The sequence below is a fragment of the Pseudorca crassidens genome, chromosome 13 (genome assembly GCF_039906515.1).
Source record: "Pseudorca crassidens isolate mPseCra1 chromosome 13, mPseCra1.hap1, whole genome shotgun sequence".
Taxonomy (NCBI): domain Eukaryota; kingdom Metazoa; phylum Chordata; class Mammalia; order Artiodactyla; family Delphinidae; genus Pseudorca; species Pseudorca crassidens.
In genome coordinates, this window is record NC_090308.1 from 4,123,893 (window position 1) to 4,142,769 (window position 18,877).

An 18,877-nucleotide genomic window follows, 5' to 3' on the forward strand; every position below is an offset into this window, starting at 1 on the left:
GATGTGCATGCATAAAACAATAGCTAATAAACACATTAATGATATATGTGATTTTTGGTTTCATAATTTTACATATACACTCAGATGAACGTGTCTAAGAAATTACGTGGAGACATGAAACTCAAATTTTAGAACCGTAAATGTAGTAGGAACGCCTTTATTTATTTATTTAACATGGGATTAAACACTTTCATTTGAATATAAAAGTGAAGATAGATACACAGAGAAAATGTCTGGAAGAAAACATTCTGTGAACGAGTGGACACAGACTTGAGAAGTCTAGATTCAGGTAATAATTTCACTCTATCTATATCTTATGACTTGTTAACAATGAGATTGTCCTTGTATATATTTCATGTTATTAAGAACACATATAAAAGTGTGAAAACTAATGCAAATACAAATCAATAGAAACATATTTAGCAAATATAGAAAAAAGAAAATGAGCTTCTAAATATCTCTACTGCTGGAAAAGGATACCATAAATATTTTGGTATGAATCTTTAATTATTTGCAGATTTTACATTATTTGGTTTGATATAAAGCAGAGGGTTGTTTTTTCTTCATTCTTTTTTTCCAATTTCCTCAACTACCATGCTCATTACTATTTTTTGCACCTGTTATTTACTCAAAACTTTCTGTTTGGCATGAAATTTCCTAAAATTTATGCCTAATTCTAAATTTTACCTATTAAAATTTTACATTTAAAACTTAATCCACAGTCTTTCTTGCAAACCAACCTATAATATATGGATTTGTATGTAATACAAATATATGACTTGTCAGTAATTAATTCATGTACCAATTAACTTGTCATTTAATTCCATTCCCCTTGTTAAGTTTTGTGTATGCGGAGTGTGTGTGTGTGTGTGTGTGTGTGTGTGTGTGTGTGTGCGCGCGCGTGTATGTGTACTCTCTTCACATGGAGGGCGGGTACTCTTCTCAGGACTATTTTTAAAGTTGTAGCACCCAGGAAGTACAGAGTAGACCATTCTTGTTGAAAACATGGAAGGAAGGGAGCAGTAAATAAAGGAAAGAGAAATGAGGGAGAGAGGTCATTTGAAAAAAAAAAAAAAGTAGGTCCACATGGCTGTTCATGAAGGTCTGAGGACAGTGGGATCAAAATTACCTGCAGGATATTTTCAAGATGAGCCCTCCACACCTATTCGTCAGGGAATCAAGGCCAAGGTAAACTTGCACATTTGAAAAAAGCTCCAGAGGTTATTCCTACAGACACTCTCACTCCTCTTTCCACCTCCCCTACACTGAGGACCACTAATATAGTAAGGTAGTCAAGCAAAGGTAGACCAGACATACAGTGGCTGAAAGGGCACTCTCAAGAGACAGGGTTGCCTTATTCCTTTCCTTTTCCACTAGAACAAAAACCAAACACCTCCCCAGTGAGCTAATTGCCTGCAGGAATATTATCGATTTGATGCCTTCTCAATATCAAAGGACTGTATAAATGTGGTCTATTTTTGGACTCACTATCCTATTCCATTGACCGGAACCAGATTGTCTTGATTAATTTAGTTTTAGAGGAAGTCTTAAGGACAGGTATGCAATTCTTCTGAGTTTATTCTTTTCTAAGATTGTTTTGGATGTTCTAAGTCTTTGGAATTTCAATAGAAATTTTAGAATCAGCCTGTATATTTAAAGAAAAATCCTGGTGGGATTATTTTTGGGTTTATGTTGAATCTATAGGTCAATCTGAAGTAAAACGGTATCTTAAAAATATTGAGTTTTCCAATCCATGAACATGGTTCTTCTGGTCATTAATTTTTCTTAGTTTATATTTTATAATTTTCAAGACTTGAATATCTTTAAAAATTTTATTCATAAGTATTGAATTTTTTTTTTTTTTGCCGTACATGGGCCTCTCACTGTTGTGGCCTCTCCCGTTGTGGAGCACAGGCTCTGGTCACGCAGGCTCAGCAGCCATGGCTCATGGGCCTAGCCGCTCCGCGGCATGTGGGATCTTCCAGGAACCGGGGCATGAACCCATGTCCCCTGCATTGGCAGGCGGACTCTCAACCACTGCGCCACCAGGGAAGCCCTTTTCATAAATTTATTTTATTTATTTATTTTTGGCTGCATTGGGTCTTAGCCCAGTATTGAATATTTTTGATACTATTGTAATAAAATATTTTGAAAATATCATTTTTAGTTGTGTGCTATTAGTATATAGAGTGCAATTGATTTCTGAGTTTTAATCTTATGCTTTGTAATGCAATTAAATTTGGTTACTGATTTTTGTTACTATTTTATTGATTCCTCAGGAATTTTTATGTAAAATTATATATATATATTAATTACATTGTAGTGGGAGAACATACTGTGTATGACAGAAATCTATAAAATTTATTGAGACATACTTTATGGCCAGGGATATGATCTGTCTTGGTGAAAATACCACATGCATTTGAAAATAATATGTGTTCTGTAGTTGTTGGGTATTGGAGTTCTAACAATTAGGTCACATGTTTGACAGTATTGTTACAATAATATATGCCTTTCTTTTTATTTTGTCTAGTTTTCTATTAATATCTGAGACAGGGAAAATATTAACTTTTCACTGAAGAACATCTGCAATCTGTGACTATGTAACTATACTTACATCTTATTACATATTTTATCTCTCTCTCTAAATATACATATATACACATATGTATATATTTAAGAGACTATATATATATAAAATATATAAAACAATATGTATAACACACATTTTATATATTTATTTAGTATATGTAATTTAGGTAATGTTAATTACAGAATTATTAAAAATACTTGTGCTTATTTTTTTCTTTCTCAGTTACATATTCTTCTTCTGGAAAATATAGCTGGTTAGTCATGCGACCAGGGATCCCAGCTAACTAGGTGGTAATCTCCTAAATTCCAGCCTCTCTCTACTAAGAACTGATCAACTTATATAAGATCAGCAGAGCAAAACCAAATCCAAGCAATGCTAACAAAAGATATTCTTTATTAAATTTTCTCTCAAATAGATAAGTTTACATGCTTTTTAACAAACAACTATTCCATACTGATGGTCTTCACTGTGGCTCAAATGTAATTGTCAATATGTGTATTACTCAGGAACTTTTAGAAATTGGTTTTAACAACTCAAGTCAAAACACTCTGGATATACTTTATGTGAGCTGATAGTTGCTATGCAGTTTAAAATGTTATATTTTATTATTAACACATGCGAGAAAATAAATTTAATGTTCTTATGACAACATAACATGACACGTCATCTCCTTTCAGATATTTATTTATATCGGTTAAATAAATAATTTATAAAAATGATAATTTAGGAGATCATTCTAATGCACTTATTTCTTTCTCTTTTACTTTTGATGCTGGAGGTAAAAGGATAGCTTTGAAATTCTGCCTGAAATCTGCTTTTGTTTTAGCCTTATTACAACATTGCTATATATTAGGTGTGTTTGTTTTATGTCTCTTTGGCAATGAAGTAGCTCAGCAGTGCTTGGCCTCTAGGTAAAAAGAGATTATTGAATTAGCTTTGGCTATAAATTGGTACCACTGGGATGGACAACTACTTCTGTTATTGTATTATTTTTCACAAGATGCCATATTCTGAAATACTTCTCATTCATCAACCTAATAGCTCAGCAAGTATCTTCTGTAGACTTTATTGTCTGGGTCAGTTAGCTCTGGAGATTAGAGTGGTGATTATGAGACCAAGGTTGTGTTTTTAATCCCTGTTAGGTTCTCAGTTAAAAATAAAACCTCTGTACACAGCTACCCCTGCACTTCTCACCTTGCTGGCTTGTAGTTGCACATTAAGGGTTATAAAAGTGATATATCACAGGAATGTAGAAGACACAGTGCAATTCACCATTACTATTAGGAAGAAAATTCAAGGTAAATATTCCCTTGACTAGAATTTTATTTCATTCTTAAACAGAGAAGCACATACATTGAATTGAAGCTATATATACTTGCATTTAAGTAAATTTTCTTGTGTGAAACTAAATATAAAGTCAATAACTTTTTTTAAAAATTTGGAATATTGAAGGATAAAGCAGATTAATGCTCGAACTTTGGAATCTTTTTAAAGCTCACCATATGCCATGTGCAAAGCACCAATAAATGCATGAGCCCAGAGGCTCAGAAATTCCTTTAGACTAATTTGAAACTATTATTTTTCCAGTCTTCTACAATTATATTTGGCCTTTTTCACCTAGGTGCATTTATTATCTATTTTTTTATCTGCCTAGGTGACTGAGACCTGGTGTATCCTAATGTTAACCTTCCACCTTTCTAGTAATTGCACCTTTGCTATAATGATCCATGCTTTTAGAACACTGCCTTTGCCAGCACTACCTTTTGACTGATTAAGCTCTTACCAACATCTTTCTCCATCCTTTCAGTCAAAAATATTTGCTGACCATCTGCTTTCTTCTGGATGCCTTTTATTTCTTTTTCTTGTCTGCTTTTTCTGGCTAGAACCTACAGTGCAATGCGGAATAGGAATGACAGTAAGCATCTCTGTCTTGTTCCTGATATGAGGAAAGGTTTTCAGACTTTTATCATTAAGTATGATGTCAGCTGTGGGCTTGTAATATTTGGCCTTTATTACGTTGAGAGGACTGAAGTTAGGAATGACCTCTGTCATTATCTTGATGGCATCAGGCCCCATAATTTGTTTTTATCATTTGCTGAAGTCCTCTGGTATTTTTCCCCATGCATAAAAAATCCATTTTTTCTTTCTCTTTGTTAAAAATAATAAGATGGAATCTGTTTTCCATTAATCTTACTTTCCTGCTACAACAATATATTTCAATTTATTTTAAAAATACATATTTCCAAGTACATCTGTGGTGTAAGCAGTTAAAAGTTTTAAAGAATAGCCGTTTGTTTTGACAGTTTTCCTCAAGACATTTTGAACAGTTAAATTTGGGTCATAAAGATAATTTAAAATGCCATTTTAAGAAGACAATAATGTGGCAGATGCAGTGTTTCAACCTTATTTATCCAACACTTTAACGTGCATAAAAGAGCATCAGATTACTGCACGATGTGGAGAGATTGAGGAAGAGGGATCTCATCACACTCAATGGGAGCTGTGCCTCTCCATCCCTGTGTGCTTTTCTGAATACCACTCAGGACTATTTGGTCCCTTTAAGAGGGAAAAATCCATCCATTTTGTTCACTTTTCTGTTCCTCTTCTATGTCATTTTGATTCATGCTGAGACCCACCTGCATGTTTACTCTCTGTCACAGTCACTATACCTGGTTGTGTAACTGTTAAGGGCACAGCTTTGGACATTTTTCTATGAAAAAGGAGTATATATTAATTCACTGAGAGAAAGAAAATAAAACTATCTGTGATCCTGTGGGGTGTAATATAGTTTTTATTGCCTGGAGTTGGGAATAATCACATTACTCATCTGTGTCGCAGTTATGAGCCAGCTATCAAATAGCTGTGAAAGCTATTCCACCCCATCTCAATTTTTATTTATGACAATTGTTAACTCCAGTTTGTTTTGGATTTCCTCTTTATTCCTCCCTTTTTAAAGTTGGTGAATATTAGAATACATGTGCCTTCTCTTGATATGTGATAAAGAGTATATAATTAATTTGGAAGCCCAATACTTTGAGGTTGTTTCCTATGGTAAGAGCTTGCATAATATGATGGGAAATATGGGAGAGAAGTAGGAACCTTTAAGGTGACAAGGATTGCCTGAATAATGGTCTTTTTATGATGATTAAGACATACCTGAAAGCACTGTAAATCCAAATAAATTTCCAACTTCACTACTATCGATTAGCATCCTATGGAGACTGTGTATTTTTGTTGGGTTATAAAGGGTATGAGGTCAGAAATGAATTATTGACAGGATGATTCTGAATCCTCAAGAAAGATGTGTAGGCAATAGAGGATTTTTTTAAAAAATAAAGATTAATGGAAAATAATGCCCTGATTCTACCAGATAGAGAAAATATGACCAAGTTAAAACGATTAAGAGAAGAATGCCATAAATTTTGCTTCAGGTCATGACAGAGTATCAGGGATTGGATTTAGACTCCTGTCTTAAACAAGTAAGATATAAAAATATATATATATATTAAAATTGTTTTCAGATATTGGAAACAGACCTCATAAGACAGTGATTGCTAAATGAAGGGAAGTGAATGAGGTGAGCCCTAGAGTTGATTCAGCTCACTCTCTGCAGAGAACTTCCAGGATGTAATACATGCATGACCTAGTTGTCTCTGTGAGTTGATGAACCAGAATTTATAATTCAGAGACGCCAGGCAGTTACAAATCATGAAGCAAAGTACTACAGAAGGGGTAGCCATAGAGATCTGGAGATTTGAGGACGTGTTTTCTTGAGACTACCTAGGTACTGAACAGTACTCAAGGTTGGGAAAAGACAACTAGAAGTGAGCATGAAGAACTATCCCCAGATCTCACACTGAGGTAAGAATAGTGTGTGTTCTCATCAGCCAGAGTAAGAAGATGTATGCTAATGCGTGGTACGTTGAATAGCGTGCTCAGAGGGTATTGCTTTAGTACTCTGGCCAAATTAGCTCTAGATTAGACACTACTTTGCTCCCAGCTAAGAATGTTTCAAAGCAAGCCTAGAAAGGATCAGCCTATTTCAAGAAACTTAACTGAATCCTAGAACACAGCTCAAATATAGCAAAAGATATTTTGGGGGAATGTACTACCTAACAAAGTAAAATTCACAATGTACGTTGGGCATCTAATAAAAAATCAGACATGCAATGAAGCAAGAAAAATGAGCCATAATGAGGAGAATAATCAATCAATAGAAGTAGACTGTGAAATGGCACAGAAAATGCAATTAGTAGGCAAAGACATTGAAGAAGTTATTTTGAATATATTCTACATATTGAAGAAAGTAGAGGAAATTATGAGCATGGTGAAGATAGATATGCATGCCAAAAATACTCAAATCAAAATTCTGGAGATTAAATACATAATGTATCATATAAAATATATATTGAGTGGGATTAACAGCATATTAAACATTGAAGACAAAAAGACAAATGAACTTAGATGTAGCAGAAAAAAAAAATCCAAAAAAAAAAAAATACAGTGAGAAAAAAATGTGTAGAGAATCAGTAAGATATGAGGCATCAAGAGGCCAAATACATGTATAATTGGAATCTTAGTAGAGGGTGATGCAGAAAAATACATGGAGAAATAAAGCCAATTTTTTCCCAAATTTAATAAAAGCTATGAATACACAGATCCAAAAAGTTCAATGAACCATAAGCAGCTGAAATATGAAGAAAAATACAAGGCTGATCATAATAAAATTGTTTAAAGCCTGGGAAAAATTATTTTTAAAAAATCATCCAAAAAGACCTATGTACAGAAGAAAAAGGAAAGTACTACAGGAGACTTCTCATCAAAAACAATCTTAGTTAGAAACTGTGGATGAGCACGTTCATAGTAAAATAAGAAGAAAAATAGAATTCTATACCCAGTTAATTTTTTTAATCAGGGTGAAATTTTTTTTTGATATACAAAAGATGAACAAATTCATCACCAGCAATCAAAGAAATATTAAAGGAAGTCATTCAGTAAAAAGAAAGAACACCAGATAAAAATGCGGATCTATACAAAGGATTTAAAAGCACTAGAATTGGAAAGTGTGGGCAATAAGAAAGACATATCTTCTTATTTTCAAATTCATTTAAAAGACAATGGAAATGCTTCAAATTAATAATCTCAGCTTTCACTTCAAGAAACCAGAAAGTGGATAACAAAATAAACCTAAAACAAATAGAAGAAAGGAAATAATTAAGATAGAGCAGAAATCAATGAACTTAAAAACAAAAATAATAGAAAAATCAATCATAACAAAAGCTGCATTTTTTAAAATATCAATAAAATGGTAAACTTGTATCAAAACTGACAAGAAAAAAAGAGGAGACACAAATGGCTAATATCAGGAGGCATGTAGAAGGGTTATTACAAGAGACCCCAGAGACTTTAGAAAAATCACAGAGGAATACTGCAAATACCCATCAGCACATGAATTTGACAACTTGGATAAAATGGATCAATTCCTTGACAACTACACATCACCAAACTCCCTCAAGAAGGTTTAATCCTATCAAACATAAAAGAAGAAATAACAATTCTTTTACACAGTCTGTACCAGAGATAGAATAGGAATGAACATTTCTCAACTAATTTTATGACACCGGCTTTGCCCTGATCTTAAAAACAGACAAAGTACAAAAAAGAAAACTACAGAATATTATCCTGCAAGAGCTTAGACATAAAAATCCTCAGCAAAACATTAGCAAATCAGGGCTTCCCTGGTGGCGCAGTGGTTGAGAGTCCGCCTGCCGATGCAGGGGACACGGGTTCGCGCCCTGGTCAGGGAAGATCCCACATGCTGCAGAGCGGCTGGGCCCGTGAGCCATGGCCGCTGAGCCTGCGCGTCCGAAGCCTGTGCTCCGCAAAGGGAGAGACCACAAAAATGAGAGGCCCACGTACCACAAAAATAAATAAATAAATAAATAAAATAAATAAATAACAAAACAAAACCCCCAAAACATTAGCAAATCAAATCCAGTTATATATATATAGATAGACTGGTATAGATTTATATTGGTATAAATTTAGATAGATAGATGGGTAGATAGATACCTAAAGAATAATAGGCCATTAAAAAGTCAGGTTTCTTTCCAAAATGCTAAACTTTTCAACATTCAAAAATCAATTATATAACCCATTATATTACCAATCTAAGGAATAAAAACCCACATGATTGTATCAATAAATATAGAGAAAACATTTGACAAATTATGCCCATTCTTAAAACTTTTCCATGGCTTCTGATTGCTCTTAGACTAAAGAATGAATTCTCCCAAGTGTCCCGCAACTCTGTGTCTGAATTGGCCTGTGTGACCTCTCTGGTGCTACCCTCCCCAGCTCTCCTTACCAGCCCTGCGCACCATCTCAGGTGCATGCAATATGCTTAGCTCTTTGTTCTCAACCAAAATTGTCTTGGCTTTGAAAGGTCTTCTCTATGTGTAAAGATAGAATCTAGATTTAAGTCTGCGTATAGCTTAATCAGGAAGACTTTCCTGGAAAGGCCAATTTAAATGAATTCTCACTCTGTTACAAATTTTTATCCCGAATTACATTTAGGATTGTATTCATATGATAATTAAAGTTGATATACACACTTGTGTATGCCTACCACTTTATTTAGTTCCTCTAACTCATGCTAGGTGTTAGTAAATATTTATTGACTGAGTGAAAGACTCAACTTCATAATGATTTCAGCATTAAAATATTTCATTAATGGGTATATTGTCACTTCTTATCAGGCAGAGTAAACATTTGGAAGAAAATACATGCTAAAAGTAAGTATAATTTAATCTGTTAGACCTGTTATTTTAACTTCAATGTCATATTAAATATACTTATTCATTTTTGTTGTCTATTTATGAAGTGGACATTTATTGAGTTCCTAATATATACCAGGCACAAGGAACAGTGAATAAGACAGACAGAACCTTCCAAATCTATGAAGCAAACAGGCTTGTTGGTCTTATTATTGTTTATTTGTTTTAAGAAAGAGAATACAATGAATGAATAGAAGTCCATAGATAACACTAGTTAACATAAAAGAGTACTACTCATATACAGTTAAAATATTTAAACCACTTACAAAGGAATGAAATTCAATGTGAAAGAAATAACCTTACCCCAACTCCCAGTTTATTTCCCTAAAGATGATCACTGTTTTCATTTTCTTATGACTTTTCCCTGAAAAAAATGAAAAAGAAAGAAGCCCTTATATTTTCTTGCTTACTTAGGGAAAAGGGATGATAGTTATTTATCTCTGCTTTTTCTGAAATCATGGCGTGGAAACTTTCCATATTATCACATGGATATTTACCTCATTTTTAGGGCGATGCAATATTATGGATACAATATAATTAGTATAACGAGTCTCCTATTGAGTAGTTCCAATTTTTTAATTTTTTCTATTATAAAAAGCATTTTGATAACTATGTAATATGCTGTAATAAATAACTGATCAGTGAAAATGTCATAGAATATTTAATTTATTCCAAAAATTTTAATATTAAATATCATTCGGATCCTGTGATACCACGAAGCAGAGTCTAGTAGTTCAGTAAATATTACTTCTCTCTGTATTGAAGGACCAGAAAGTCAGTCAAAACAGGGAGTGAGGTAAATATTCACAAAATCACACTTGGAAAGTAGTCAGTTTTTACTTATGTTCTCCTTTTTTTGGAGCAGACACAAGACATTTTCTGTAACAATGCCCCTGTAAAAAAAGAGACAATATTCCAAGAAGTATGTGTGTAGGGAAAAAGTCCTTCTCCCTGTTTTGCTGAACTGACATAGGAGCAATGGAAATTTCTTTTGACCATCAATTTAGGCTAACACTCAGAATTTTCCATTGTCACATCTCTGATGATCACATTTCCTATGGACGGCAACTGATATAAACCAGAGCAGTGGCTTTGCAACAGGTACCATCCCCTGCTTCCCCTGTTTCTCACAGGAGCTGTGAGAAACCAAGATAGTCCACGAAATGCATCACACATAGGAACATTGACAAGGAAATGAGAGCACTCATCTGAAACAACCCACCAGATGCTTCCATGATATCCTGTCAATGTGGTTCACTTAATTCCATCAAAGTCTTTCTGACAGAGGGGCTGTTTTTTCTTGTAGCTGTCAAAGATGCTTTTGTATTGGCAGGCTCAGCAGGTATCTCTTTTGAGTCTCTTTCCTTTTTTTATTTCCTTCAAATTCACACGATCACACAGATGCAGTGAAGGATTAATCAATAAATCAGCATAAAGTTCTAATGAGGAAAATACATGTGTGAGCTGACCAGTTTCTTTGTTTTAAAAAATATCCTGGGGGGACAGTACACAAGAAATGCTCTATTGCTAAAACCCTGTTGCTCAGGCCACTTAATCTCTCCTTTTTTTATGGGGTTAAGTGTAGGAGTTACATATTTTCCTTTTTATTTGTCTCTGCTCCCAATCCTATACCCTGGCAACTATGGAATTTTCTCCATCATTATGATTTTGTCATTTACAGAATGTTATAAAAAATACATGCTAAAGTATACAAAGTGTTTTAAATGGCTTTTTTCTATATTTGCTAAATATGTTTCTATTGATTTGTATTTGCATTAGTTTTCACTCTTTTGTATGTGTTCTTAATAACATGAATATGGTATTTCAAAGAAGGACAGTTACATTTAAAAATATACTATCGTGAGTTTAGTCATATATCAGATATAACACCTTTCAAGATCTTTTCATCAGTAGACTAACCCTCACCTTCCTGAAAAACCAAAGTGGTTTTCCCCCGCTTTCTCCATGTTCCAAATGTTTAGAGTCCTGTTTTTCTGCTGCTCGTGGGATGGATGTGTGACATGGCATCGTGAGTGATGGCTGAGACAAGTGTTTGGTGACTGCCACGCTGCTGTGACGGGTGAGTGGCTTAGACATGCACTTCAACTGAGACAGTTGCTAAAATCCCAGGAGGAAATCTTAAAACCAATTCTGCATTTGGATTGTGGTTATTGTATTCTCTCCTTTGTTCTATACTCAAATTATCTGCAGATTTCACTCAGAACAGAACCAAATCCTACCTGGGCCTCCTACAGAAAATGCATGGAGCCTCCAGAAACTCTCAGCAATCAAACAAAGCCCTCATTTGTACAACACTTTAAAGCAATTCTTTAAAATTTATCACTTGCTTTTTGTATTTCCCAGGGGCATCTTCTCGAATGTTGTTCCAAAGAAATGATGTTTCTGGGTTGAACATGGTGAATGTGTAACTAGAATGGATGTGAAATTCTTGACAAAAAGGTTTTCTCATGAGTGTTTCGCAAGTAATATAATGAATTCTCACCATAGTCTCCATAAAGAGTCAACTTCCTTATTATGGTAAGGTATTCTAATTCACTCAGTGTTAGAATATTCAGAGGAAGCACCACATTTAAATATGTATGATTATGTGTGTATATAAATATTCATATTATACAGATTATTAGTTACACCCTATGTCACTGAGCCCAGGGGGAGAGTAACATAATTTAAAATACACATTTCAATGTTTAAAACATTCTAAGTCATTATGAAATATATGTTAACTAGTAATGTTAATATAACTTTCTCTTGCAATAGTCGTGTGTGGGTACATATATATATAATATAAAAAATATCTTGTTACATAAATATATTCTTATATGAGATAAAACTGCATTCTACTCCATAAATATCAAGAACATATTAGCTGTCAATGAATAGTAGATTAAATTCATTTCTAGTGAGTTAAAATTTGAAGCAAAGATTTAAAGATTCTTGCGTATAATATTCTGGTCAGAAAAATAAAAAATGTCATGAATCTACAGAGCAAAAATCCCTGGAGTCAACATTTCTCTAAGAATATATGGCAATCTCTGTTGGCTTAAAACACAAATTTAAGGAGCCATTGCAGGAGGCAGATCCAAGTCCCTGAGTAGGGAGAGAAGCTGCATTGAAGGAAACCTTGTCTACATAAGGGCCTCTGATAGGTAGCTCATTCAGAAGATAAAAACAGGAAAAATCTAGAATTCACACGAGAACTACACATTTAGCTTATGTCAATTTTGGGTGTAGTAGTGCCTCCTAGCCCCCTGAAGAAGAAAAAAAAAGGTGAAAGAGATTCTGTGCACATACAGTACAAGGAGAGAGAAACACACACACATTCAGAAGAAACACGTTTTACATCCAGGGCTCAAAGTTTCTTACTGAATAAAAATAAAATGCTCTCAAACCAAATCTTTTAAATACAAAATGAAAGAAGCCACAATTATTTTGATTTATCAGGAAAAATCACAGATATAGACATACAATGACTATCAATATTAGAACTATCATATTTAATATATAAAATAAGCCTATTTGATGTACTTAAAGAAACAAAATTGACTAAAAATATAGTGAAGGAAAAGAGACTATAATACACAACAATAAATTTAAATATGAAATAAACAGAAACTCTAGAATGGAAATTATAATAGAAATTAAGTGGCTATGCACCAAAATAAACATAACTTAAGACAGAATTAGAGATAAATCTGAAAAAATTATATAGATAGTTTGAAGAAATTATACAGGAATTGCTCTGTAGAAGAGAGGGGCTACATTTTTTTTCTTTTGGCCTTGCCACGAGGCTTGCAAGATCTTAGTTCCCCCACTAGGGATCAAATCCGGACCCATGGCAATGAAAGCTCTGAGCCCTAACCACTGGACATCCAGGGAATTCCTTACCTTTTAAAGAGTTAAAAAGATACATAGGATAGTGTGAGACCTACTAGCACCGTGTCAGAACTCCAGTTAGAATAATAGAGAGAAGAAGGGAGGAGGACAAATAGGAAGTTGTGATTCCCACCTTTCCAGATTTGTTTAAATATACCAATTTACATATTTAGGAAATTCAGTGAGACCCAGCCAGAATAACTATATATATATATATACACACACACACACACACATATATATACACACACACACATATACACACACAAATTATGCATTATATGTATACATACGTATGTATTATACACTACACATTTTATCTCTCTATCTATCTATCTATATGTAATTAAAAAACAAACTTGGCTCACGTGATTATGAGGGCTGGCAAGTCTGTAACTTGCAGGGCAGCCCACGGGCTGGAAATTTAGGCAGAAGTTGGTGCTTCAGTCTTGAGGCAGAATTTCTTCTCAGGGAAACCTCAGCTGTTGCTCTTAGGGCCTCCAACTGATTGGATGAAGCCTACCTACCTTATTGAGGATAATCTCCTTTACTTAAGGCCAACTCATTGTAGATATAAACCATATCTACAAAAGAGTAAAAACAATAGAGAAAATTAAGAAAACTATAATTTTAAAATACCAAAAAAATTGATGTCTTTAGCAAGAGTGACCAAGAGAAAAAGACGGAAGATTCAAATTATTAAAATCAGGAATGAAAAAGGGAAAATTACAACTGGCTTTACAGATATAAAGATCATAAGGAGCTACTGTGAACAAATGTATATCAACAAATTATATAACACAGATGAAGTGGGTAAATTCCTAAAAAGATACCAAAACTGACTCAGAAGACATAGAAAAACTGAATAGATCCATAGCAAGTATACAGATTGAGTATTCAAAACAATTTTCCCACGAAGAAAAATCCAAATCCACATGAGTTTGCTGGTGAAGTATAATGATTATTTAAAGAATTAACACTAATCCAAGAGGAAAAAAACACTCTAACTCATTTTATGAGACCAGTTTTATCTGACAGCAAAATATTACAAGAATATTGATGCAAAATACCTCAACAAATTTCTAGAGAAGTGAATCTAGCATATGAAAAGGATTATACATCATGCCCAAATGGAATTTACCACAGGATTCTAAGGATGGCTTAATATCCAAAACTTAATATAATATAACATATTAATAAAAAAGAAACATAAACACACAATCATAACAGACACAGAAAAATCATTTGACAAAATCCAACACTTTTATGAAAAAAATGCTGAAAAAGCTAGGAGTAGAAGCAAACTTCCTCAACTCAATGAAAGGATCTACCCAAACAAAACAAAACAAAGCAAAACAAAAATTAATTAACGTTATACTTAATGATGAAACTCTGAAAGCTTTTCTTCTATGACCAGAAATCAGAGAACGATGCTGTCTTGGTCCATGCGGAACATTATAATAAACTACCATAGACTGAGTGGCTTATAAACAATAGAAATTTGTTTCTCACAGTTCTAGGGTCAGAGGAAGTCTGAGATGAATATGCTGGCAGATTCAGAGTCTGGTGAGAACTGGCTTCCTGGTCGAGACAGCTGTCTTCTTGCTGTGTCTTCACAAAGCAGAAGGGTGAGGAATCTCCCTGGGGTCTCTTTTAAAAGGGTGCTAACCCCACTCATGAGGGCTCTGCCAGCATGACTTAAACACCTCTCAAAGACCACACCTCCAAAACCCACCACATTGGGGGTTAGAATTTCAAAATATGAGTATTGAAGGGACACAGATATTCAGTCTATAGCAAGTTCAAAAGAATTCCTGTCTTTAAAGTAGGTAAAAAATAAAAATAAGAAAAATGTTGATTGAATCTATAAGGATTTTACATTACTTCTCCCACAAAGGGAAAAGAGAGAGAAGATCTGGTTTACTGGTGAAGGGCTTAGAACTTGGAATTTAAGAGATTTTGGTTTGAAGCCTGGTTCTTCCACAAAGTCCCACCCCTACCATTTCTGAGGCCCCAAAAGTCCATGTGTAATATATCTAAGTATTACAAATAAAGCTATCAGGATATTAAATAAAATATCTTCTCTCCTCCTACCTTGACAAATATATTTTTATAACAATCTGGAAGGCTAGAACCACATTGAGACTCAGAGTTCTCCCCAAGTTTCTGACCTAACACTCCCTCTTCTTGCTTCCAACTCTATGCAGCATCATGAGGAGTCTGATCTACATGGACACGGACACACCACCTGCACAACCAAGCTGAGTCCTTTTGAACCTGGGGTAAAAATCCTGAGTGGTATGGCTTAACCTTGGGAGGAGAAAACATACTGGTGATGGAAGTAAGCCGGGGCCATTTGGGTAGGGATTCAGGAGTCCAGGGTCCTTGAGCATGGTCTACAGAGGGGTGTAATAGCTCTCGTGGGCATGTCCCTTTGCTGCTCAGGACTCCCTGCCTGTGCACAGAGATGTGGTCAGAGAAGGACCACAGTGGAGCCTTCTGAGACATGCTTCCTCTTTGTCTCCAAGGACAGTACTGTTTCCACCAATTACTTGTGTAACATTCGGCAAGTCTTGTTATCCTCAGGTGGAGAATGGAGGTAATGCTTCATTGGATTATGAGAGTTAAAGAAAATCAAAATTAAAGAAAAAATATTCTGCGTTGCCTAATACATGGAATAATGAGTTAGTTATCTTTCTCTCTTCCTCCTTTCATTGTTGCTTTAATTTCTCCCAGATTACTCATTTATATAATAAGACTAATATTAGTGCTTAATTCTCAGGACTGACATAATGAATACATCACATAGTATGTGTCAATGAAAAAAATAAGAGGTCAGTAAGTGGCATACATGATCGTCAATAGATAAGGCAGTGAATTGAAAAAGCAAATTCCCACTTGGGAAAACATAAGTGGAATATATAACTATGTGGGAGTTTCTGGTAGGACCATCTTGATACATTTACATACAAATTTTTTTCCATTAGTTGACGTAGAAACTAATTCTTCCTTTAGTTTTAGCCAAACTTGATAATATACAAGCCCAATTTGGGAAACACACCGAAGACTTATCACATAATCTCCGGTAATATGTGTCACGGAGATTTCTGTTGGTGCCAGTCCTCAGATGTTCTGCTTTCCCCTTGGCCAGCATCAGCAGATGGCATCTTTCAGAGAAGTTGGCCTGGAGGTGTAACTGGGGAAGAAACTCTGTGTGCATGTAATCTGAAAGCTGTCTAGATCCTGATAAAACAGGAGTCATGGTGGGATTTTGAAAGTTAGTAGGAATCATCTACAGAGTGAAATATTCTCCTTACGTGAGTCCTGAATAGTCTTTCTTATCCAGTCAGGTTCTCTATCTACATGCATGTATAACATTATGAAACCCTCTGATTTTTTCTTTTCTTACAGCAGCTTTATTCAACCACCACTTCTGCTGCTGTACTCACCACACACTCCCGACAGCCTCAGTGAAGGTACAAATTTATCAATAAGCAGTGTAGCCTCCAGAATAGTCTAGAAAGTTCATTGAACTCTGATTCATGGAAACCTCTCAGATACTGATGTTTTAACTGATATTTGGCATGAAGTAAAATAGAGTTAGAGGATTTTGCATTGTTAATTTAAGGCATCATATTAACTTTGGAAAAGTCAGTGCATCTCATATAAAACTCATTTAGTTGGATCAATAAATTTTAATGAAGATCTTTCTGGATACAAACAGGAAGGGAATAAACTCAACAAAATTTTTAATCTGTCACCAGCCCAGCTTTCTCCAATCAATACAATTTTTTCCTGATTCCTTTTTAATGAGAAAAGTTGATTTTCCACTGCCCCCGAGCTCCTTTATCGTGAGAATATATTCTAAAATAGTAAGAATATATGGCCATAGCCTACTTATTTTAAAAGGAATATGTTTAACATGTAATCCATTATTTTGTCTATGTGAAGAGAAATTCCACTGAGAGATAATTCAGTGTGTAATATTTTTTAATATTTCAAAAGAATAATCGCTTAAACTGTAATGTAATGTTAAATTTCATAGACAAATGTACAGAGGTCTGTGTGAAAAAGTTATTTTACTTTCTCCATATAATATTCTTAAAACACATTAAAATTCAATTAATTCAGGAAAATCAATCAAAGCCCTCTGTTTTACAATGCATTGTGCTGTATGCATGTGTATGTACATGTTTGTGTATATGTAGAGAAATAGGGCTAGAGAGAGGGATAGAAAGAGAGAGAGAGATACAAATAGAAGGAAACATATAAAAATAGAAGTGAAAAAAGTTTTTTCTGTATTTTCAAACTTCAGGAAAGTTACTTAAGTCTTTCTTTTTCCACAAGGCAAAGGGAAAATACATATTAATTAATCCAACAGTACTATTCTTCTTTTCAATCAACAAAGCAGAGTAGGTAAGTATAGTCAGAGGTGAATGCAGAAACTAGAGTCAAGGAATAATAAATTAGAAATGGAGGATACATGATAATATTTTACACAAAATACCTGAGAAATTTACACATTTTTTTCTCCTTCTATTTTAAATGATCCTCACCCTTTCTATGTCAAGAATTCCCAGTTAAGGTTTAGGAAGAGAAGGAACTGAGGAAGCCAATAGTTGGTTGCATTAGCTTTTCTATTTCAAGCTGTCGCAGCTGCAAAACCGCTCAATGTAACTCCACAGGGAGCGCTACCCAGCTATGCAAATGAATTCCAAATGTGACAAGTGCCAGCATGGGCGGTGGTGACTGTGGAGGCTGAGTGACTGCCACCAGTCTGTCTGATGGATTGACTCAGACCACCAAGGAGCCAGCGCCATTGATTTCTGCTCAGCCATCTCATCTCTGTGACCTCTCCCTGGAAGGAAGGAAAGGAAGAGAGAAAGAGAGGTACAAAGAAAAAATAAAATGTTTCTTTATCTACTTGTCCCTCCTACTCTTAATTACTTTCATCATCATAGCATTTCCCTTCACCACATACTTTACTCATACCAGAACCAGATTAATAACTAGTCTTTATTTCTCCTCTATTCTAATTATGTGACTTGGTTTAGCATTGCTTAATTGATATTTGTGTCATATTCTTTAGAATTTACTAATTGAAAAATAGAGATAATGTAGAGTTGTTCTGGTATGATATAAATTCTAAACCATGTAGGCAGAAAATATAAAATATTGTTAGTACTCTTTCACAAAGAAGCTCCAGTGTTATGTTATTTTCCATTTCATCAGGACTCCCTGGCTTTGGTGAAATAATCCCTTGTTCCTGCATTGAAACATTTTGGTGGATGAGAGGTTACAGGAGAGAGGAGAGATGTAGAGTGAGAATGTCAGAAAAGGAGACAGAATTAAGAACCAAAATGTCCCAAAGAGGTTCATGGAACCTCTAGAAAGCAGTCTAGAATGTATTTATTTCAAAGTGTTTTTGTTCTCTTAATCTTCTTCATCTGAAGTGTTCTAAGTCATTCTCCTTTATGAAAGCAGATTTTTCACGGAGAAGAATTGTACCCTTTGTTTAAGAGTTTAAGAGCTATCCCTCTTGTTTAAAGAGTTA

General features: G+C 34.5%; 1 long non-coding RNA gene across 1 annotated transcript in view; it reads left to right on the forward strand.

Moving 5' to 3' along the window:
* The first annotated feature begins 18,062 nt into the window (after positions 1-18,062).
* The window catches only part of LOC137204356 (uncharacterized), a 55,339-nt gene continuing 54,524 nt past the window's right edge, over positions 18,063-18,877 (forward strand). Inside the window, exon 1 of the long non-coding RNA XR_010933568.1 lies at positions 18,063-18,213. This is a non-coding gene — a long non-coding RNA (uncharacterized lncRNA). The remainder of the gene's footprint in view (positions 18,214-18,877) is intronic.